Genomic DNA, 23,513 nt, shown 5'->3' with positions numbered 1-23,513 from the left:
AATAGTTTTAATTTAAAAACTGTATATTTAAGCCTACATAATAAAAAGTTGTTTAGAACCAAAAAAACTTTTTTATTACTTCAACACTTATTGACTTATCTTCTAAACTAAATTTCCATTTATTTGCGATAAAAAATAGCTCAACTACCATTTTTATAGTGATACGGCTTTTCTCATGTTTTCCGCGATAACGTTAAGGTTATGTGTCAAAACTAAATGACATTTTTTCTCAGGTAAATTTTTTCTGCAAAAAAAACATTTTTCATAAACTCTACCCTTGCCCCCCCACCCACCCCACACAACTTACCAGTAAAAAATTATTTACAAAAATCACTGTTTTCCAAAATAATACGCATGAATAACAGCTAGATTCGTCGTTAATATTTATTCTAATAACACAGTTTGTTTATTTAAATTTGATACAATTATATATATGTATATTAAGAAATATTTAATACAAAAACAGTCTTATTAGATTGATATCATGGACGAAAAACGGTGATTTTTCAAAAGAATTTCTTACGATGAATTACTTAGATTTTCTTAAGGGTTGTGTTGATGAAAAACAATGTTTTTGCAAAAAATATATATAAAAATACTATTTTCTTTTAAATTTGATATATTTTTGTATATAAATATTTTTAAAAGTAGATTAAAAACTTGACATATAAATCCTGTGTCAGTTCTTTTAAATGCCGAAATTTTTGTCCCCATTGTAAACAGAATCGAATAACCGGTTGACAAATATACCAAAACCTAAAAATGTACTAAAAAATCATTGAATAAATAAATATTTAACGATAATAATAGATGATGTGTTACTTGGGATAGAAGTACAATTATTTTTAACTGAAGTCATAATAATATGTCACAATACGTTCTTACGAAAGCCTGATTGAGCGGACGGAATAAGTCGAACAGTATTGCAATATGAAAGTGACTGGTCTAAAACGTATTTTTTATAAAAGAACACAGCTTCATCAAAAATCTTGTTCATCTGCTCTGGATTTTCGTTTTAGTTGAATAAACGTTTGTTTTATGTGCAAAAACACGTGGTGGAAACTGCCTCCCGATTTGAAAGTCGGCTTCATCAACAGGTGGTTGAAGTTGGAAACTTTAGCGCGTCTCTCCGGTAAAGCCGCGTCAGTTTCAGTTGTTCGTCAGCTACTGAAGCTGACACACGTTGCATTACGTTCCCCCCGAAGAGAACGCGGAAGGGAAAATTACGAATTAGGTCGGAAAACTTTTTTTTTTTAAATTGTGAAACTCGCGAGAGAGGAAACTTGAGGTAAGTTGTTGTTTTGTTTTTAATAAATAGGCTTAATAGTTGTTTGATCCTCGTTGATTTCTAATTCCGTTAAGGGATGTTAGTGGAACAACCTTAACTGGATTTGGCTCTGATGAATTTGGAGGAAACTCGTTGAAGAAGGTTCTTGATTAGAGGTGACTGTGATTTAAAGGGATTTAGGTTGTGTTGAAAACAGTGGAGAAAATTGCCTATATTTTGTCTTAATTTGCCTTTTTAGGAAAATTAAGGTTTTTAAAAAGAAATTGACTTTATTGCGAAAAAAAAAACAACGTTTTTGTAATTTCGATGCATTTAAAAAAATCCTAAAATAAGTGTGCGATCATTTTGATTAAGTAATTTTGCTGCAAAAGTCTCTAACTTTATTAGTTTTGGTGTTGGATGAGCATGTTAATAAAATTTTTAAAAAAATTAAACATTCTATAAAAAAACATTTATATCAACTTCCAGTATATTTTTCAAAAAATCCCGAAATAGGTGTCCAATTGAGTAAATGTTTGTACAAATTTAAAAGCCTTTAAGCTAACATCTGTTGAAAAAAAAACTCCTGTACATATTCCCACCTAAATATGGTTGAGAACTGAAATTAAATAGACGCCTTTGAACCGCATTTCATAAGGGTGTAAGACCCTCACTTCTTAAGCAACAAGGGTTATTACCTCTTTTTTTCTTTGATTAAAGCGGCTTTGTTCTGCAGGTGAGGAGCCTTTTTCCCTCAACAATTAAACTCAAAAAAAAAGAGCCTGTGGTGTTATTTAACTGCAAAAGAAGTCGTCATAATTCTTGACATTTTTTTTCAATAAAATTGAACACAGCCTTTTTGGCCGAATGAATAATAGAAAAGAAGTAAATGGTTTATTAGGGCCGAAATCTATTTATAACCTCTCCTGGAACATCCTATTTTTGGATTATGTCCAAAACTGATTTCAAATCCCTATAAATAGCCGGGGGGAATCCGATTCGGCTGGAACGGACTGACTTTATTGGGTTTCAATATTATGTGAATTTAGTGTTTATGCCAAATTTTAATCAAAATATGCAACTAAAATTATTTTTATCTTTCGAACAATGCGACCCAGAAGTCAAGTTCTTTAAGACACGTACTTTAGATTAAAGTTTCCTTGACTGCAGTTTAAGCTGGAAAAGTATGTAATCGACCGTAAGTTGGTAATTACTTGGAAGTTTATCTGGAGTAGAATACCCGAACAATGAAAAAAACCAAACTTTGAAGGCCGATATCTCGGCTTCTATGGGAGTTATCGGGGAAATTCCAACGGTTTTGTATTAGTTTGGTCGTTCTGAATCCAACGAGACTATCCGCAAGGTCGTAGCTTCTATGATAGCTGAGATATGGCATTTTTGATGCCCATTTCTGGCCTCTAAAACGAGGTCGAAAAAATACTCGATTTCTTAGTTCTGCTCGGATTCGGGGGGTATACCCGAAAAATGAAAAAAACCCAAACTTTGAGGGCCGATATCTCGGCTTCTATGGGAGCTATCTTGAAAATTCCAACGGTTTTGTCTTAGTTTCGTCGTTTTGAATCCAACGAGACTATCCGCAAGGTCGTAGCTTCTATAATAGCTGAGATATGGCATTTTTGATGCCCATTTTTGGCCTCGAAAACGGGGACGAAGAAATACTCGATTTCTTAGTTCTGCTCGGATTCCCGTATAACCCGGTATTTTCGTGATCTACTTGATGAGAACAATCCGCTGGTATAGTTAGTTCGAATTCGAAAAAAAAAAAATTTTCTGAAAAAAATCGAAAGGGGGGGGTATACCCGAAAAATGAAAAAACCCAAACTTTGAAGGCCGATATCTCGGCTTCTATGGGAGCTATCTTGAAAATTCCAACGGTTTTGTCTTAGTTTCGTCGTTCTAAATCCAACGAGACCATCGGCAAGGTCGTAGCTTCTATGATAGCCGAGATATGGCATTTTTGATGCCCATTTTTGGCCTCGAAAACGAGGTCGAAAAAATACTCGATTTCTTAGTTCTGCTCGGATTCCCTTATAACCCGGTATTTTCGTGATCTACTTGATGAGAAAAATCCGCTGGTATAGTTAGTTCGAATTCGAAAAAAAAAATTTTTTTCTGAAAAAATCGAAAGGGGGGGGGTATACCCGAAAAATGAAAAAACCCAAACTTTGAAGGCCGATATCTCGGCTTCTATGGGAGCTATCTTGAAAATTCCAACGGTTTTGTCTTAGTTTCGTCGTTTTGAATCCAACGAGACTATCCGCAAGGTCGTAGCTTCTATAATAGCCGAGATATGGCATTTTTGATGCCCATTTTTGGCCTCGAAAACGAGGTCGAAAAAATACTCGATTTCTTAGTTCTGCTCGGATTCCTTTATAACCCGGTATTTTCGTGATCTACTTGATGAGAACAATCCGCTGGTATAGTTAGTTCCAATTCGAAAAAAAAAAATTTTTTCTGACAAAAATCGAAAGGGGGGGTATACCCGAAAAATGAAAAAACCCAAACTTTGAAGGCCGATATCTCGGCTTCTATGGGAGCTAACTTGAAAATTCCAACGGTTTTGTCTTAGTTTCGTCGTTCTAAATCCAACGAGACTATCCGCAAGGTCGTAGCTTCTATGATAGCCGAGATATGGCATTTTTGATGCCCATTTTTGGCCTCAAAAACGAGGTCGAAAAAATACTCGATTTCTTAGTTCTGCTCGGATTCCCTTATAACCCGGTATTTTCGTGATCTACTTGATGAGAACAATCCGCTGGTATAGTTAGTTCGAATTCGAAAAAAAAAAATTTTTTCTGAAAAAATCGAAAGGGGGGGTATACCCGAAAAATGAAAAAACCCAAACTTTGAAGGCCGATATCTCGGCTTCTATGGGAGCTATTGGGAAAATTCCAACGGTTTTGTCTTAGTTTCGTCGTTCTAAATCCAACGAGACTATCCGCAAGGTCGTAGCTTCTATGATAGCCGAGATATGGCATTTTTGATGCCCATTTTTGGCCTCAAAAACGAGGTCGAAAAAATACTCGATTTCTTAGTTCTGCTCGGATTCCCTTATAACCCGGTATTTTCGTGATCTACTTGATGAGAACAATCCGCTGGTATAGTTAGTTCGAATTCGAAAAAAAAAAATTTTTTCTGAAAAAATCGAAAGGGGGGGTATACCCGAAAAATGAAAAAACCCAAACTTTGAAGGCCGATATCTCGGCTTCTATGGGAGCTATTGGGAAAATTCCAACGGTTTTGTCTTAGTTTCGTCGTTCTAAATCCAACGAGACTATCCGCAAGGTCGTAGCTTCTATGATAGCCGAGATATGGCATTTTTGATGCCCATTTTTGGCCTCAAAAACGAGGTCGAAAAAATACTCGATTTCTTAGTTCTGCTCGGATTCCCTTATAACCCGGTATTTTCGTGATCTACTTGATGAGAACAATCCGCTGGTATAGTTAGTTCGAATTCGAAAAAAAAAAAATTTTCTGAAAAAATCGAAAGGGGGGGGTATACCCGAAAAATGAAAAAACCCAAACTTTGAAGGCCGATATCTCGGCTTCTATGGGAGCTATCTTGAAAATTCCAACGGTTTTGTCTTAGTTTCGTCGTTCTAAATCCAACGAGACTATCCGCAAGGTCGTAGCTTCTATGATAGCCGAGATATGGCATTTTTGATGCCCATTTTTGGCCTCAAAAACGAGGTCGAAAAAATACTCGATTTCTTAGTTCTGCTCGGATTCCCTTATAACCCGGTATTTTCGTGATCTACTTGATGAGAACAATCCGCTGGTATAGTTAGTTCGAATTCGAAAAAAAAAAATTTTTTCTGAAAAAATCGAAAGGGGGGGTATACCCGAAAAATGAAAAAACCCAAACTTTGAAGGCCGATATCTCGGCTTCTATGGGAGCTATTGGGAAAATTCCAACGGTTTTGTCTTAGTTTCGTCGTTCTAAATCCAACGAGACTATCCGCAAGGTCGTAGCTTCTATGATAGCCGAGATATGGCATTTTTGATGCCCATTTTTGGCCTCAAAAACGAGGTCGAAAAAATACTCGATTTCTTAGTTCTGCTCGGATTCCCTTATAACCCGGTATTTTCGTGATCTACTTGATGAGAACAATCCGCTGGTATAGTTAGTTCGAATTCGAAAAAAAAAAATTTTTTCTGAAAAAATCGAAAGGGGGGGTATACCCGAAAAATGAAAAAACCCAAACTTTGAAGGCCGATATCTCGGCTTCTATGGGAGCTATCTTGAAAATTCCAACGGTTTTGTCTTAGTTTCGTCGTTCTAAATCCAACGAGACTATCCGCAAGGTCGTAGCTTCTATGATAGCCGAGATATGGCATTTTTGATGCCCATTTTTGGCCTCAAAAACGAGGTCGAAAAAATACTCGATTTCTTAGTTCTGCTCGGATTCCCTTATAACCCGGTATTTTCGTGATCTACTTGATGAGAACAATCCGCTGGTATAGTTAGTTCGAATTCGAAAAAAAAAAATTTTTTCTGAAAAAATCGAAAGGGGGGGTATACCCGAAAAATGAAAAAACCCAAACTTTGAAGGCCGATATCTCGGCTTCTATGGGAGCTATTGGGAAAATTCCAACGGTTTTGTCTTAGTTTCGTCGTTCTAAATCCAACGAGACCATCGGCAAGGTCGTAGCTTCTATGATAGCCGAGATATGGCATTTTTGATGCCCATTTTTGGCCTCAAAAACGAGGTCGAAAAAATACTCGATTTCTTAGTTCTGCTCGGATTCCCTTATAACCCGGTATTTTCGTGATCTACTTGATGAGAACAATCCGCTGGTATAGTTAGTTCGAATTCGAAAAAAAAAATTTTTTTCTGAAAAAATCGAAAGGGGGGGTATACCCGAAAAATGAAAAAACCCAAATTTTGAAGGTCGATATCTCGGCTTCTATGGGAGCTATTGGGAAAATTCCAACGGTTTTGTCTTAGTTTCGTCGTTCTAAATCCAACGAGACCATCGGCAAGGTCGTAGCTTCTATGATAGCTGAGATATGGCATTTTTGATGCCCATTTTTGGCCTCGAAAACGAGGTCGAAAAAATACTCGATTTCTTAGTTCTGCTCGGATTCCTTTATAACCCGGTATTTTCGTGATCTACTTGATGAGAACAATCCGCTGGTATAGTTAGTTCGAATTCGAAAAAAAAAATTTTTTTCTGAAAAAATCGAAAGGGGGGGGGTATACCCGAAAAATGAAAAAACCCAAACTTTGAAGGCCGATATCTCGGCTTCTATGGGAGCTATCTTGAAAATTCCAACGGTTTTGTCTTAGTTTCGTCGTTTTGAATCCAACGAGACTATCCGCAAGGTCGTAGCTTCTATAATAGCCGAGATATGGCATTTTTGATGCCCATTTTTGGCCTCGAAAACGAGGTCGAAAAAATACTCGATTTCTTAGTTCTGCTCGGATTCCTTTATAACCCGGTATTTTCGTGATCTACTTGATGAGAACAATCCGCTGGTATAGTTAGTTCCAATTCGAAAAAAAAAAATTTTTTCTGACAAAAATCGAAAGGGGGGGTATACCCGAAAAATGAAAAAACCCAAACTTTGAAGGCCGATATCTCGGCTTCTATGGGAGCTATCTTGAAAATTCCAACGGTTTTGTCTTAGTTTCGTCGTTCTAAATCCAACGAGACTATCCGCAAGGTCGTAGCTTCTATGATAGCCGAGATATGGCATTTTTGATGCCCATATTTGGCCTCAAAAACGAGGTCGAAAAAATACTCGATTTCTTAGTTCTGCTCGGATTCCCTTATAACCCGGTATTTTCGTGATCTACTTGATGAGAACAATCCGCTGGTATAGTTAGTTCGAATTCGAAAAAAAAAAATTTTTTCTGAAAAAATCGAAAGGGGGGGTATACCCGAAAAATGAAAAAACCCAAACTTTGAAGGCCGATATCTCGGCTTCTATGGGAGCTATCTTGAAAATTCCAACGGTTTTGTCTTAGTTTCGTCGTTCTAAATCCAACGAGACCATCGGCAAGGTCGTAGCTTCTATGATAGCCGAGATATGGCATTTTTGATGCCCATTTTTGGCCTCGAAAACGAGGTCGAAAAAATACTCGATTTCTTAGTTCTGCTCGGATTCCCTTATAACCCGGTATTTTCGTGATCTACTTGATGAGAACAATCCGCTGGTATAGTTAGTTCGAATTCGAAAAAAAAAAATTTTCCGAAAAAATCGAAAGGGGGGGGTATACCCGAAAAATGAAAAAACCCAAACTTTGAAGGCCGATATCTCGGCTTCTATGGGAGCTATCTTGAAAATTCCAACGGTTTTGTCTTAGTTTCGTCGTTCTAAATCCAACGAGACTATCCGCAAGGTCGTAGCTTCTATGATAGCCGAGATATGGCATTTTTGATGCCCATTTTTGGCCTCAAAAACGAGGTCGAAAAAATACTCGATTTCTTAGTTCTGCTCGGATTCCCTTATAACCCGGTATTTTCGTGATCTACTTGATGAGAACAATCCGCTGGTATAGTTAGTTCGAATTCGAAAAAAAAAATTTTTTTCTGAAAAAATCGAAAGGGGGGGGTATACCCGAAAAATGAAAAAACCCAAACTTTGAAGGCCGATATCTCGGCTTCTATGGGAGCTATCTTGAAAATTCCAACGGTTTTATCTTAGTTTCGTCGTTCTAAATCCAACGAGACCATCGGCAAGGTCGTAGCTTTTATGATAGCCGAGATATGGCATTTTTGATGCCCATTTTTGGCCTCAAAAACGAGGTCGAAAAAATACTCGATTTCTTAGTTCTGCTCGGATTCCCTTATAACCCGGTATTTTCGTGATCTACTTGATGAGAACAATCCGCTGGTATAGTTAGTTCGAATTCGAAAAAAAAAATTTTTTTCTGAAAAAATCGAAAGGGGGGGTATACCCGAAAAATGAAAAAACCCAAACTTTGAAGGCCGATATCTCGGCTTCTATGGGAGCTATTGGGAAAATTCCAACGGTTTTGTCTTAGTTTCGTCGTTCTAAATCCAACGAGACCATCGGCAAGGTCGTAGCTTCTATGATAGCCGAGATATGGCATTTTTGATGCCCATTTTTGGCCTCAAAAACGAGGTCGAAAAAATACTCGATTTCTTAGTTCTGCTCGGATTCCCTTATAACCCGGTATTTTCGTGATCTACTTGATGAGAACAATCCGCTGGTATAGTTAGTTCGAATTCGAAAAAAAAAATTTTTTTCTGAAAAAATCGAAAGGGGGGGTATACCCGAAAAATGAAAAAACCCAAACTTTGAAGGCCGATATCTCGGCTTCTATGGGAGCTATCTTGAAAATTCCAACGGTTTTGTCTTAGTTTCGTCGTTCTAAATCCAACGAGACTATCCGCAAGGTCGTAGCTTCTATGATAGCCGAGATATGGCATTTTTGATGCCCATTTTTGGCCTCGAAAACGAGGTCGAAAAAATACTCGATTTCTTAGTTCTGCTCGGATTCCCTTATAACCCGGTATTTTCGTGATCTACTTGATGAGAACAATCCGCTGGTATAGTTAGTTCGAATTCGAAAAAAAAAAAATTTTCTGAAAAAATCGAAAGGGGGGGGTATACCCGAAAAATGAAAAAACCCAAACTTTGAAGGCCGATATCTCGGCTTCTATGGGAGCTATCTTGAAAATTCCAACGGTTTTGTCTTAGTTTCGTCGTTCTAAATCCAACGAGACCATCGGCAAGGTCGTAGCTTCTATGATAGCCGAGATATGGCATTTTTGATGCCCATTTTTGGCCTCAAAAACGAGGTCGAAAAAATACTCGATTTCTTAGTTCTGCTCGGATTCCCTTATAACCCGGTATTTTCGTGATCTACTTGATGAGAACAATCCGCTGGTATAGTTAGTTCGAATTCGAAAAAAAAAATTTTTTTCTGAAAAAATCGAAAGGGGGGGGTATACCCGAAAAATGAAAAAACCCAAACTTTGAAGGCCGATATCTCGGCTTCTATGGGAGCTATTGGGAAAATTCCAACGGTTTTGTCTTAGTTTCGTCGTTCTAAATCCAACGAGACCATCGGCAAGGTCGTAGCTTCTATGATAGCCGAGATATGGCATTTTTGATGCCCATTTTTGGCCTCTAAAACGAGGTCGAAAAAATACTCGATTTCTTAGTTCTGCTCGGATTCCCTTATAACCCGGTATTTTCGTGATCTACTTGATGAGAACAATCCGCTGGTATAGTTAGTTCGAATTCGAAAAAAAAAATTTTTTTCTGAAAAAATCGAAAGGGGGGGTATACCCGAAAAATGAAAAAACCCAAACTTTGAAGGCCGATATCTCGGCTTCTATGGGAGCTATCTTGAAAATTCCAACGGTTTTGTCTTAGTTTCGTCGTTCTAAATCCAACGAGACTATCCGCAAGGTCGTAGCTTCTATGATAGCCGAGATATGGCATTTTTGATGCCCATTTTTGGCCTCGAAAACGAGGTCGAAAAAATACTCGATTTCTTAGTTCTGCTCGGATTCCCTTATAACCCGGTATTTTCGTGATCTACTTGATGAGAACAATCCGCTGGTATAGTTAGTTCGAATTCGAAAAAAAAAATTTTTTTCTGAAAAAATCGAAAGGGGGGGTATACCCGAAAAATGAAAAAACCCAAACTTTGAAGGCCGATATCTCGGCTTCTATGGGAGCTATTGGGAAAATTCCAACGGTTTTGTCTTAGTTTCGTCGTTCTAAATCCAACGAGACTATCCGCAAGGTCGTAGCTTCTATGATAGCCGAGATATGGCATTTTTGATGCCCATTTTTGGCCTCGAAAACGAGGTCGAAAAAATACTCGATTTCTTAGTTCTGCTCGGATTCCCTTATAACCCGGTATTTTCGTGATCTACTTGATGAGAACAATCCGCTGGTATAGTTAGTTCGAATTCGAAAAAAAAAATTTTTTTCTGAAAAAATCGAAAGGGGGGGTATACCCGAAAAATGAAAAAACCCAAACTTTGAAGGCCGATATCTCGGCTTCTATGGGAGCTATTGGGAAAATTCCAACGGTTTTGTCTTAGTTTCGTCGTTTTAAATCCAACGAGACCATCGGCAAGGTCGTAGCTTCTATGATAGCCGAGATATGGCATTTTTGATGCCCATTTTTGGCCTCAAAAACGAGGTCGAAAAAATACTCGATTTCTTAGTTCTGCTCGGATTCCCTTATAACCCGGTATTTTCGTGATCTACTTGATGAGAACAATCCGCTGGTATAGTTAGTTCGAATTCGAAAAAAAAAAAATTTTCTGAAAAAATCGAAAGGGGGGGGTATACCCGAAAAATGAAAAAACCCAAACTTTGAAGGCCGATATCTCGGCTTCTATGGGAGCTATCTTGAAAATTCCAACGGTTTTGTCTTAGTTTCGTCGTTCTAAATCCAACGAGACCATCGGCAAGGTCGTAGCTTCTATGATAGCCGAGATATGGCATTTTTGATGCCCATTTTTGGCCTCAAAAACGAGGTCGAAAAAATACTCGATTTCTTAGTTCTGCTCGGATTCCCTTATAACCCGGTATTTTCGTGATCTACTTGATGAGAACAATCCGCTGGTATAGTTAGTTCGAATTCGAAAAAAAAAAATTTTTTCTGAAAAAATCGAAAGGGGGGGTATACCCGAAAAATGAAAAAACCCAAACTTTGAAGGCCGATATCTCGGCTTCTATGGGAGCTATTGGGAAAATTCCAACGGTTTTGTCTTAGTTTCGTCGTTCTAAATCCAACGAGACCATCGGCAAGGTCGTAGCTTCTATGATAGCCGAGATATGGCATTTTTGATGCCCATTTTTGGCCTCTAAAACGAGGTCGAAAAAATACTCGATTTCTTAGTTCTGCTCGGATTCCCTTATAACCCGGTATTTTCGTGATCTACTTGATGAGAACAATCCGCTGGTATAGTTAGTTCGAATTCGAAAAAAAAAAAATTTTCTGAAAAAATCGAAAGGGGGGGGTATACCCGAAAAATGAAAAAACCCAAACTTTGAAGGCCGATATCTCGGCTTCTATGGGAGCTATCTTGAAAATTCCAACGGTTTTGTCTTAGTTTCGTCGTTCTAAATCCAACGAGACCATCGGCAAGGTCGTAGCTTCTATGATAGCCGAGATATGGCATTTTTGATGCCCATTTTTGGCCTCAAAAACGAGGTCGAAAAAATACTCGATTTCTTAGTTCTGCTCGGATTCCCTTATAACCCGGTATTTTCGTGATCTACTTGATGAGAACAATCCGCTGGTATAGTTAGTTCGAATTCGAAAAAAAAAAATTTTTTCTGAAAAAATCGAAAGGGGGGGTATACCCGAAAAATGAAAAAACCCAAACTTTGAAGGCCGATATCTCGGCTTCTATGGGAGCTATTGGGAAAATTCCAACGGTTTTGTCTTAGTTTCGTCGTTCTAAATCCAACGAGACCATCGGCAAGGTCGTAGCTTCTATGATAGCCGAGATATGGCATTTTTGATGCCCATTTTTGGCCTCTAAAACGAGGTCGAAAAAATACTCGATTTCTTAGTTCTGCTCGGATTCCCTTATAACCCGGTATTTTCGTGATCTACTTGATGAGAACAATCCGCTGGTATAGTTAGTTCCAATTCGAAAAAAAAAATTTTTTTCTGACAAAAATCGAAAGGGGGGGGTATACCCGAAAAATGAAAAAACCCAAACTTTGAAGGCCGATATCTCGGCTTCTATGGGAGCTATTGGGAAAATTCCAACGGTTTTGTCTTAGTTTCGTCGTTCTAAATCCAACGAGACTATCCGCAAGGTCGTAGCTTCTATGATAGCCGAGATATGGCATTTTTGATGCCCATTTTTGGCCTCTAAAACGAGGTCGAAAAAATACTCGATTTCTTAGTTCTGCTCGGATTCCCTTATAACCCGGTATTTTCGTGATCTACTTGATGAGAACAATCCGCTGGTATAGTTAGTTCGAATTCGAAAAAAAAAAAATTTTCTGAAAAAATCGAAAGGGGGGGGTATACCCGAAAAATGAAAAAACCCAAACTTTGAAGGCCGATATCTCGGCTTCTATGGGAGCTATTGGGAAAATTCCAACGGTTTTGTCTTAGTTTCGTCGTTCTAAATCCAACGAGACCATCGGCAAGGTCGTAGCTTCTATGATAGCCGAGATATGGCATTTTTGATGCCCATTTTTGGCCTCTAAAACGAGGTCGAAAAAATACTCGATTTCTTAGTTCTGCTCGGATTCCCTTATAACCCGGTATTTTCATGATCTACTTGATGAGAACAATCCGCTGGTATAGTTAGTTCGAATTCGAAAAAAAAAAATTTTTTCTGAAAAAATCGAAAGGGGGGGTATACCCGAAAAATGAAAAAACCCAAACTTTGAAGGCCGATATCTCGGCTTCTATGGGAGCTATTGGGAAAATTCCAACGGTTTTGTCTTAGTTTCGTCGTTCTAAATCCAACGAGACCATCGGCAAGGTCGTAGCTTCTATGATAGCCGAGATATGGCATTTTTGATGCCCATTTTTGGCCTCTAAAACGAGGTCGAAAAAATACTCGATTTCTTAGTTCTGCTCGGATTCCCTTATAACCCGGTATTTTCGTGATCTACTCGATGAGAACAATCCGCTGGTATAGTTAGTTCCAATTCGAAAAAAAAAAATTTTTTCTGACAAAAATCGAAAGGGGGGGGTATACCCGAAAAATGAAAAAACCCAAACTTTGAAGGCCGATATCTCGGCTTCTATGGGAGCTATTGGGAAAATTCCAACGGTTTTGTCTTAGTTTCGTCGTTCTAAATCCAACGAGACTATCCGCAAGGTCGTAGCTTCTATGATAGCCGAGATATGGCATTTTTGATGCCCATTTTTGGCCTCTAAAACGAGGTCGAAAAAATACTCGATTTCTTAGTTCTGCTCGGATTCCCTTATAACCCGGTATTTTCGTGATCTACTTGATGAGAACAATCCGCTGGTATAGTTAGTTCGAATTCGAAAAAAAAAAAATTTTCTGAAAAAATCGAAAGGGGGGGGTATACCCGAAAAATGAAAAAACCCAAACTTTGAAGGCCGATATCTCGGCTTCTATGGGAGCTATTGGGAAAATTCCAACGGTTTTGTCTTAGTTTCGTCGTTCTAAATCCAACGAGACCATCGGCAAGGTCGTAGCTTCTATGATAGCCGAGATATGGCATTTTTGATGCCCATTTTTGGCCTCTAAAACGAGGTCGAAAAAATACTCGATTTCTTAGTTCTGCTCGGATTCCCTTATAACCCGGTATTTTCGTGATCTACTTGATGAGAACAATCCGCTGGTATAGTTAGTTCGAATTCGAAAAAAAAAATTTTTTTCTGAAAAAATCGAAAGGGGGGGTATACCCGAAAAATGAAAAAACCCAAACTTTGAAGGCCGATATCTCGGCTTCTATGGGAGCTATTGGGAAAATTCCAACGGTTTTGTCTTAGTTTCGTCGTTCTAAATCCAACGAGACCATCGGCAAGGTCGTAGCTTCTATGATAGCCGAGATATGGCATTTTTGATGCCCATTTTTGGCCTCAAAAACGAGGTCGAAAAAATACTCGATTTCTTAGTTCTGCTCGGATTCCCTTATAACCCGGTATTTTCGTGATCTACTTGATGAGAACAATCCGCTGGTATAGTTAGTTCGAATTCGAAAAAAAAAAAATTTTCTGAAAAAATCGAAAGGGGGGGGTATACCCGAAAAATGAAAAAACCCAAACTTTGAAGGCCGATATCTCGGCTTCTATGGGAGCTATCTTGAAAATTCCAACGGTTTTGTCTTAGTTTCGTCGTTCTAAATCCAACGAGACCATCGGCAAGGTCGTAGCTTCTATGATAGCCGAGATATGGCATTTTTGATGCCCATTTTTGGCCTCAAAAACGAGGTCGAAAAAATACTCGATTTCTTAGTTCTGCTCGGATTCCCTTATAACCCGGTATTTTCGTGATCTACTTGATGAGAACAATCCGCTGGTATAGTTAGTTCGAATTCGAAAAAAAAAAATTTTTTCTGAAAAAATCGAAAGGGGGGGTATACCCGAAAAATGAAAAAACCCAAACTTTGAAGGCCGATATCTCGGCTTCTATGGGAGCTATTGGGAAAATTCCAACGGTTTTGTCTTAGTTTCGTCGTTCTAAATCCAACGAGACCATCGGCAAGGTCGTAGCTTCTATGATAGCCGAGATATGGCATTTTTGATGCCCATTTTTGGCCTCTAAAACGAGGTCGAAAAAATACTCGATTTCTTAGTTCTGCTCGGATTCCCTTATAACCCGGTATTTTCGTGATCTACTTGATGAGAACAATCCGCTGGTATAGTTAGTTCCAATTCGAAAAAAAAAAATTTTTTCTGACAAAAATCGAAAGGGGGGGGTATACCCGAAAAATGAAAAAACCCAAACTTTGAAGGCCGATATCTCGGCTTCTATGGGAGCTATTGGGAAAATTCCAACGGTTTTGTCTTAGTTTCGTCGTTCTAAATCCAACGAGACTATCCGCAAGGTCGTAGCTTCTATGATAGCCGAGATATGGCATTTTTGATGCCCATTTTTGGCCTCTAAAACGAGGTCGAAAAAATACTCGATTTCTTAGTTCTGCTCGGATTCCCTTATAACCCGGTATTTTCGTGATCTACTTGATGAGAACAATCCGCTGGTATAGTTAGTTCGAATTCGAAAAAAAAAAAATTTTCTGAAAAAATCGAAAGGGGGGGGTATACCCGAAAAATGAAAAAACCCAAACTTTGAAGGCCGATATCTCGGCTTCTATGGGAGCTATTGGGAAAATTCCAACGGTTTTGTCTTAGTTTCGTCGTTCTAAATCCAACGAGACTATCCGCAAGGTCGTAGCTTCTATGATAGCCGAGATATGGCATTTTTGATGCCCATTTTTGGCCTCTAAAACGAGGTCGAAAAAATACTCGATTTCTTAGTTCTGCTCGGATTCCCTTATAACCCGGTATTTTCGTGATCTACTTGATGAGAACAATCCGCTGGTATAGTTAGTTCGAATTCGAAAAAAAAAATTTTTTTCTGAAAAAATCGAAAGGGGGGGTATACCCGAAAAATGAAAAAACCCAAACTTTAAAGGCCGATATCTCGGCTTCTATGGGAGCTATCTTGAAAATTCCAACGGTTTTGTCTTAGTTTCGTCGTTCTAAATCCAACGAGACCATCGGCAAGGTCGTAGCTTCTATGATAGCCGAGATATGGCATTTTTGATGCCCATTTTTGGCCTCAAAAACGAGGTCGAAAAAATACTCGATTTCTTAGTTCTGCTCGGATTCCCTTATAACCCGGTATTTTCGTGATCTACTTGATGAGAACAATCCGCTGGTATAGTTAGTTCGAATTCGAAAAAAAAAAATTTTTTCTGAAAAAATCGAAAGGGGGGGTATACCCGAAAAATGAAAAAACCCAAACTTTGAAGGCCGATATCTCGGCTTCTATGGGAGCTATTGGGAAAATTCCAACGGTTTTGTCTTAGTTTCGTCGTTCTAAATCCAACGAGACCATCGGCAAGGTCGTAGCTTCTATGATAGCCGAGATATGGCATTTTTGATGCCCATTTTTGGCCTCTAAAACGAGGTCGAAAAAATACTCGATTTCTTAGTTCTGCTCGGATTCCCTTATAACCCGGTATTTTCGTGATCTACTTGATGAGAACAATCCGCTGGTATAGTTAGTTCCAATTCGAAAAAAAAAAATTTTTTCTGACAAAAATCGAAAGGGGGGGGTATACCCGAAAAATGAAAAAACCCAAACTTTGAAGGCCGATATCTCGGCTTCTATGGGAGCTATTGGGAAAATTCCAACGGTTTTGTCTTAGTTTCGTCGTTCTAAATCCAACGAGACTATCCGCAAGGTCGTAGCTTCTATGATAGCCGAGATATGGCATTTTTGATGCCCATTTTTGGCCTCTAAAACGAGGTCGAAAAAATACTCGATTTCTTAGTTCTGCTCGGATTCCCTTATAACCCGGTATTTTCGTGATCTACTTGATGAGAACAATCCGCTGGTATAGTTAGTTCGAATTCGAAAAAAAAAAAATTTTCTGAAAAAATCGAAAGGGGGGGGTATACCCGAAAAATGAAAAAACCCAAACTTTGAAGGCCGATATCTCGGCTTCTATGGGAGCTATTGGGAAAATTCCAACGGTTTTGTCTTAGTTTCGTCGTTCTAAATCCAACGAGACCATCGGCAAGGTCGTAGCTTCTATGATAGCCGAGATATGGCATTTTTGATGCCCATTTTTGGCCTCTAAAACGAGGTCGAAAAAATACTCGATTTCTTAGTTCTGCTCGGATTCCCTTATAACCCGGTATTTTCGTGATCTACTTGATGAGAACAATCCGCTGGTATAGTTAGTTCGAATTCGAAAAAAAAAATTTTTTTCTGAAAAAATCGAAAGGGGGGGTATACCCGAAAAATGAAAAAACCCAAACTTTGAAGGCCGATATCTCGGCTTCTATGGGAGCTATTGGGAAAATTCCAACGGTTTTGTCTTAGTTTCGTCGTTCTAAATCCAACGAGACCATCGGCAAGGTCGTAGCTTCTATGATAGCCGAGATATGGCATTTTTGATGCCCATTTTTGGCCTCAAAAACGAGGTCGAAAAAATACTCGATTTCTTAGTTCTGCTCGGATTCCCTTATAACCCGGTATTTTCGTGATCTACTTGATGAGAACAATCCGCTGGTATAGTTAGTTCGAATTCGAAAAAAAAAAAATTTTCTGAAAAAATCGAAAGGGGGGGGTATACCCGAAAAATGAAAAAACCCAAACTTTGAAGGCCGATATCTCGGCTTCTATGGGAGCTATCTTGAAAATTCCAACGGTTTTGTCTTAGTTTCGTCGTTCTAAATCCAACGAGACCATCGGCAAGGTCGTAGCTTCTATGATAGCCGAGATATGGCATTTTTGATGCCCATTTTTGGCCTCTAAAACGAGGTCGAAAAAATACTCGATTTCTTAGTTCTGCTCGGATTCCCTTATAACCCGGTATTTTCGTGATCTACTTGATGAGAACAATCCGCTGGTATAGTTAGTTCGAATTCGAAAAAAAAAATTTTTTTCTGAAAAAATCGAAAGGGGGGGTATACCCGAAAAATGAAAAAACCCAAACTTTGAAGGCCGATATCTCGGCTTCTATGGGAGCTATTGGGAAAATTCCAACGGTTTTGTCTTAGTTTCGTCGTTCTAAATCCAACGAGACCATCGGCAAGGTCGTAGCTTCTATGATAGCCGAGATATGGCATTTTTGATGCCCATTTTTGGCCTCAAAAACGAGGTCGAAAAAATACTCGATTTCTTAGTTCTGCTCGGATTCCCTTATAACCCGGTATTTTCGTGATCTACTTGATGAGAACAATCCGCTGGTATAGTTAGTTCGAATTCGAAAAAAAAAATTTTTTTCTGAAAAAATCGAAAGGGGGGGTATACCCGAAAAATGAAAAAACCCAAACTTTGAAGGCCGATATCTCGGCTTCTATGGGAGCTATCTTGAAAATTCCAACGGTTTTGTCTTAGTTTCGTCGTTCTAAATCCAACGAGACTATCCGCAAGGTCGTAGCTTCTATGATAGCCGAGATATGGCATTTTTGATGCCCATTTTTGGCCTCGAAAACGAGGTCGAAAAAATACTCGATTTCTTAGTTCTGCTCGGATTCCCTTATAACCCGGTATTTTCGTGATCTACTTGATGAGAACAATCCGCTGGTATAGTTAGTTCGAATTCGAAAAAAAAAAATTTTTCTGAAAAAATCGAAAGGGGGGGGGTATACCCGAAAAATGAAAAAACCCAAACTTTGAAGGCCGATATCTCGGCTTCTATGGGAGCTATCTTGAAAATTCCAACGGTTTTGTCTTAGTTTCGTCGTTCTAAATCCAACGAGACCATCGGCAAGGTCGTAGCTTCTATGATAGCCGAGATATGGCATTTTTGATGCCCATTTTTGGCCTCTAAAACGAGGTCGAAAAAATACTCGATTTCTTAGTTCTGCTCGGATTCCCTTATAACCCGGTATTTTCGTGATCTACTTGATGAGAACAATCCGCTGGTATAGTTAGTTCGAATTCGAAAAAAAAAATTTTTTTCTGAAAAAATCGAAAGGGGGGGTATACCCGAAAAATGAAAAAACCCAAACTTTGAAGGCCGATATCTCGGCTTCTATGGGAGCTATCTTGAAAATTCCAACGGTTTTGTCTTAGTTTCGTCGTTCTAAATCCAACGAGACTATCCGCAAGGTCGTAGCTTCTATGATAGCCGAGATATGGCATTTTTGATGCCCATTTTTGGCCTCGAAAACGAGGTCGAAAAAATACTCGATTTCTTAGTTCTGCTCGGATTCCCTTATAACCCGGTATTTTCGTGATCTACTTGATGAGAACAATCCGCTGGTATAGTTAGTTCGAATTCGAAAAAAAAAATTTTTTTCTGAAAAAATCGAAAGGGGGGGTATACCCGAAAAATGAAAAAACCCAAACTTTGAAGGCCGATATCTCGGCTTCTATGGGAGCTATTGGGAAAATTCCAACGGTTTTGTCTTAGTTTCGTCGTTCTAAATCCAACGAGACTATCCGCAAGGTCGTAGCTTCTATGATAGCCGAGATATGGCATTTTTGATGCCCATTTTTGGCCTCGAAAACGAGGTCGAAAAAATACTCGATTTCTTAGTTCTGCTCGGATTCCCTTATAACCCGGTATTTTCGTGATCTACTTGATGAGAACAATCCGCTGGTATAGTTAGTTCGAATTCGAAAAAAAAAAAATTTTCTGAAAAAAATCGAAAGGGGGGGGTATACCCGAAAAATGAAAAAACCCAAACTTTGAAGGCCGATATCTCGGCTTCTATGGGAGCTATCTTGAAAATTCCAACGGTTTTATCTTAGTTTCGTCGTTTTAAATCCAACGAGACCATCGGCAAGGTCGTAGCTTCTATGATAGCCGAGATATGGCATTTTTGATGCCCATTTTTGGCCTCAAAAACGAGGTCGAAAAAATACTCGATTTCTTAGTTCTGCTCGGATTCCCTTATAACCCGGTATTTTCGTGATCTACTTGATGAGAACAATCCGCTGGTATAGTTAGTTCGAATTCGAAAAAAAAAAAATTTTCTGAAAAAATCGAAAGGGGGGGGTATACCCGAAAAATGAAAAAACCCAAACTTTGAAGGCCGATATCTCGGCTTCTATGGGAGCTATCTTGAAAATTCCAACGGTTTTGTCTTAGTTTCGTCGTTCTAAATCCAACGAGACCATCGGCAAGGTCGTAGCTTCTATGATAGCCGAGATATGGCATTTTTGATGCCCATTTTTGGCCTCAAAAACGAGGTCGAAAAAATACTCGATTTCTTAGTTCTGCTCGGATTCCCTTATAACCCGGTATTTTCGTGATCTACTTGATGAGAACAATCCGCTGGTATAGTTAGTTCGAATTCGAAAAAAAAAAAATTTTTCTGAAAAAATCGAAAGGGGGGGTATACCCGAAAAATGAAAAAACCCAAACTTTGAAGGCCGATATCTCGGCTTCTATGGGAGCTATTGGGAAAATTCCAACGGTTTTGTCTTAGTTTCGTCGTTCTAAATCCAACGAGACCATCGGCAAGGTCGTAGCTTCTATGATAGCCGAGATATGGCATTTTTGATGCCCATTTTTGGCCTCTAAAACGAGGTCGAAAAAATACTCGATTTCTTAGTTCTGCTCGGATTCCCTTATAACCCGGTATTTTCGTGATCTACTTGATGAGAACAATCCGCTGGTATAGTTAGTTCGAATTCGAAAAAAAAAATTTTTTTCTGAAAAAATCGAAAGGGGGGGTATACCCGAAAAATGAAAAAACCCAAACTTTAAAGGCCGATATCTCGGCTTCTATGGGAGCTATCTTGAAAATTCCAACGGTTTTGTCTTAGTTTCGTCGTTCTAAATCCAACGAGACCATCGGCAAGGTCGTAGCTTCTATGATAGCCGAGATATGGCATTTTTGATGCCCATTTTTGGCCTCAAAAACGAGGTCGAAAAAATACTCGATTTCTTAGTTCTGCTCGGATTCCCTTATAACCCGGTATTTTCGTGATCTACTTGATGAGAACAATCCGCTGGTATAGTTAGTTCGAATTCGAAAAAAAAAAAATTTTCTGAAAAAATCGAAAGGGGGGGGTATACCCGAAAAATGAAAAAACCCAAACTTTGAAGGCCGATATCTCGGCTTCTATGGGAGCTATCTTGAAAATTCCAACGGTTTTGTCTTAGTTTCGTCGTTCTAAATCCAACGAGACCATCGGCAAGGTCGTAGCTTCTATGATAGCCGAGATATGGCATTTTTGATGCCCATTTTTGGCCTCTAAAACGAGGTCGAAAAAATACTCGATTTCTTAGTTCTGCTCGGATTCCCTTATAACCCGGTATTTTCGTGATCTACTTGATGAGAACAATCCGCTGGTATAGTTAGTTCGAATTCGAAAAAAAAAATTTTTTTCTGAAAAAATCGAAAGGGGGGGTATACCCGAAAAATGAAAAAACCCAAACTTTGAAGGCCGATATCTCGGCTTCTATGGGAGCTATTGGGAAAATTCCAACGGTTTTGTCTTAGTTTCGTCGTTCTAAATCCAACGAGACCATCGCCAAGGTCGTAGCTTCTATGATAGCCGAGATATGGCATTTTTGATGCCCATTTTTGGCCTCTAAAACGAGGTCGAAAAAATACTCGATTTCTTAGTTCTGCTCGGATTCCCTTATAACCCGGTATTTTCGTGATCTACTTGATGAGAACAATCCGCTGGTATAGTTAGTTCCAATTCGAAAAAAAAAAATTTTTTCTGACAAAAATCGAAAGGGGGGGGTATACCCGAAAAATGAAAAAACCCAAACTTTGAAGGCCGATATCTCGGCTTCTATGGGAGCTATTGGGAAAATTCCAACGGTTTTGTCTTAGTTTCGTCGTTCTAAATCCAACGAGACTATCCGCAAGGTCGTAGCTTCTATGATAGCCGAGATATGGCATTTTTGATGCCCATTTTTGGCCTCTAAAACGAGGTCGAAAAAATACTCGATTTCTTAGTTCTGCTCGGATTCCCTTATAACCCGGTATTTTCGTGATCTACTTGATGAGAACAATCCGCTGGTATAGTTAGTTCGAATTCGAAAAAAAAAAAATTTTCTGAAAAAATCGAAAGGGGGGGGTATACCCGAAAAATGAAAAAACCCAAACTTTGAAGGCCGATATCTCGGCTTCTATGGGAGCTATCTTGAAAATTCCAACGGTTTTGTCTTAGTTTCGTCGTTCTAAATCCAACGAGACCATCGGCAAGGTCGTAGCTTCTATGATAGCCGAGATATGGCATTTTTGATGCCCATTTTTGGCCTCAAAAACGAGGTCGAAAAAATACTCGATTTCTTAGTTCTGCTCGGATTCCCTTATAACCCGGTATTTTCGTGATCTACTTGATGAGAACAATCCGCTGGTATAGTTAGTTCGAATTCGAAAAAAAAAAATTTTTTTCTGAAAAAATCGAAAGGGGGGGTATACCCGAAAAATGAAAAAACCCAAACTTTGAAGGCCGATATCTCGGCTTCTATGGGAGCTATTGGGAAAATTCCAACGGTTTTGTCTTAGTTTCGTCGTTCTAAATCCAACGAGACCATCGCCAAGGTCGTAGCTTCTATGATAGCCGAGATATGGCATTTTTGATGCCCATTTTTGGCCTCTAAAACGAGGTCGAAAAAATACTCGATTTCTTAGTTCTGCTCGGATTCCCTTATAACCCGGTATTTTCGTGATCTACTTGATGAGAACAATCCGCTGGTATAGTTAGTTCGAATTCGAAAAAAAAAAATTTTCCGAAAAAATCGAAAGGGGGGGGTATACCCGAAAAATGAAAAAACCCAAACTTTGAAGGCCGATATCTCGGCTTCTATGGGAGCTATTGGGAAAATTCCAACGGTTTTGTCTTAGTTTCGTCGTTCTAAATCCAACGAGACCATCGGCAAGGTCGTAGCTTCTATGATAGCCGAGATATGGCATTTTTGATGCCCATTTTTGGCCTCAAAAACGAGGTCGAAAAAATACTCGATTTCTTAGTTCTGCTCGGATTCCCTTATAACCCGGTATTTTCGTGATCTACTTGATGAGAACAATCCGCTGGTATAGTTAGTTCGAATTCGAAAAAAAAAAAATTTTCTGAAAAAAATCGAAAGGGGGGGGTATACCCGAAAAATGAAAAAACCCAAACTTTGAAGGCCGATATCTCGGCTTCTATGGGAGCTATCTTGAAAATTCCAACGGTTTTATCTTAGTTTCGTCGTTTTAAATCCAACGAGACCATCGGCAAGGTCGTAGCTTCTATGATAGCCGAGATATGGCATTTTTGATGCCCATTTTTGGCCTCAAAAACGAGGTCGAAAAAATACTCGATTTCTTAGTTCTGCTCGGATTCCCTTATAACCCGGTATTTTCGTGATCTACTTGATGAGAACAATCCGCTGGTATAGTTAGTTCGAATTCGAAAAAAAAAAAATTTTCTGAAAAAATCGAAAGGGGGGGGTATACCCGAAAAATGAAAAAACCCAAACTTTGAAGGCCGATATCTCGGCTTCTATGGGAGCTATCTTGAAAATTCCAACGGTTTTGTCTTAGTTTCGTCGTTCTAAATCCAACGAGACCATCGGCAAGGTCGTAGCTTCTATGATAGCCGAGATATGGCATTTTTGATGCCCATTTTTGGCCTCAAAAACGAGGTCGAAAAAATACTCGATTTCTTAGTTCTGCTCGGATTCCCTTATAACCCGGTATTTTCGTGATCTACTTGATGAGAACAATCCGCTGGTATAGTTAGTTCGAATTCGAAAAAAAAAATTTTTTTCTGAAAAAATCGAAAGGGGGGGTATACCCGAAAAATGAAAAAACCCAAACTTTGAAGGCCGATATCTCGGCTTCTATGGGAGCTATCTTGAAAATTCCAACGGTTTTGTCTTAGTTTCGTCGTTCTAAATCCAACGAGACCATCGGCAAGGTCGTAGCTTCTATGATAGCCGAGATATGGCATTTTTGATGCCCATTTTTGGCCTCTAAAACGAGGTCGAAAAAATACTCGATTTCTTAGTTCTGCTCGGATTCCCTTATAACCCGGTATTTTCGTGATCTACTTGATGAGAACAATCCGCTGGTATAGTTAGTTCGAATTCGAAAAAAAAAAATTTTTCTGAAAAAATCGAAAGGGGGGGGTATACCCGAAA

Source organism: Anthonomus grandis, chromosome 12 (genome assembly GCF_022605725.1).
Source record: "Anthonomus grandis grandis chromosome 12, icAntGran1.3, whole genome shotgun sequence".
Lineage (NCBI taxonomy): Eukaryota > Metazoa > Arthropoda > Insecta > Coleoptera > Curculionidae > Anthonomus > Anthonomus grandis.
This window is presented reverse-complemented; position numbering follows the sequence as displayed.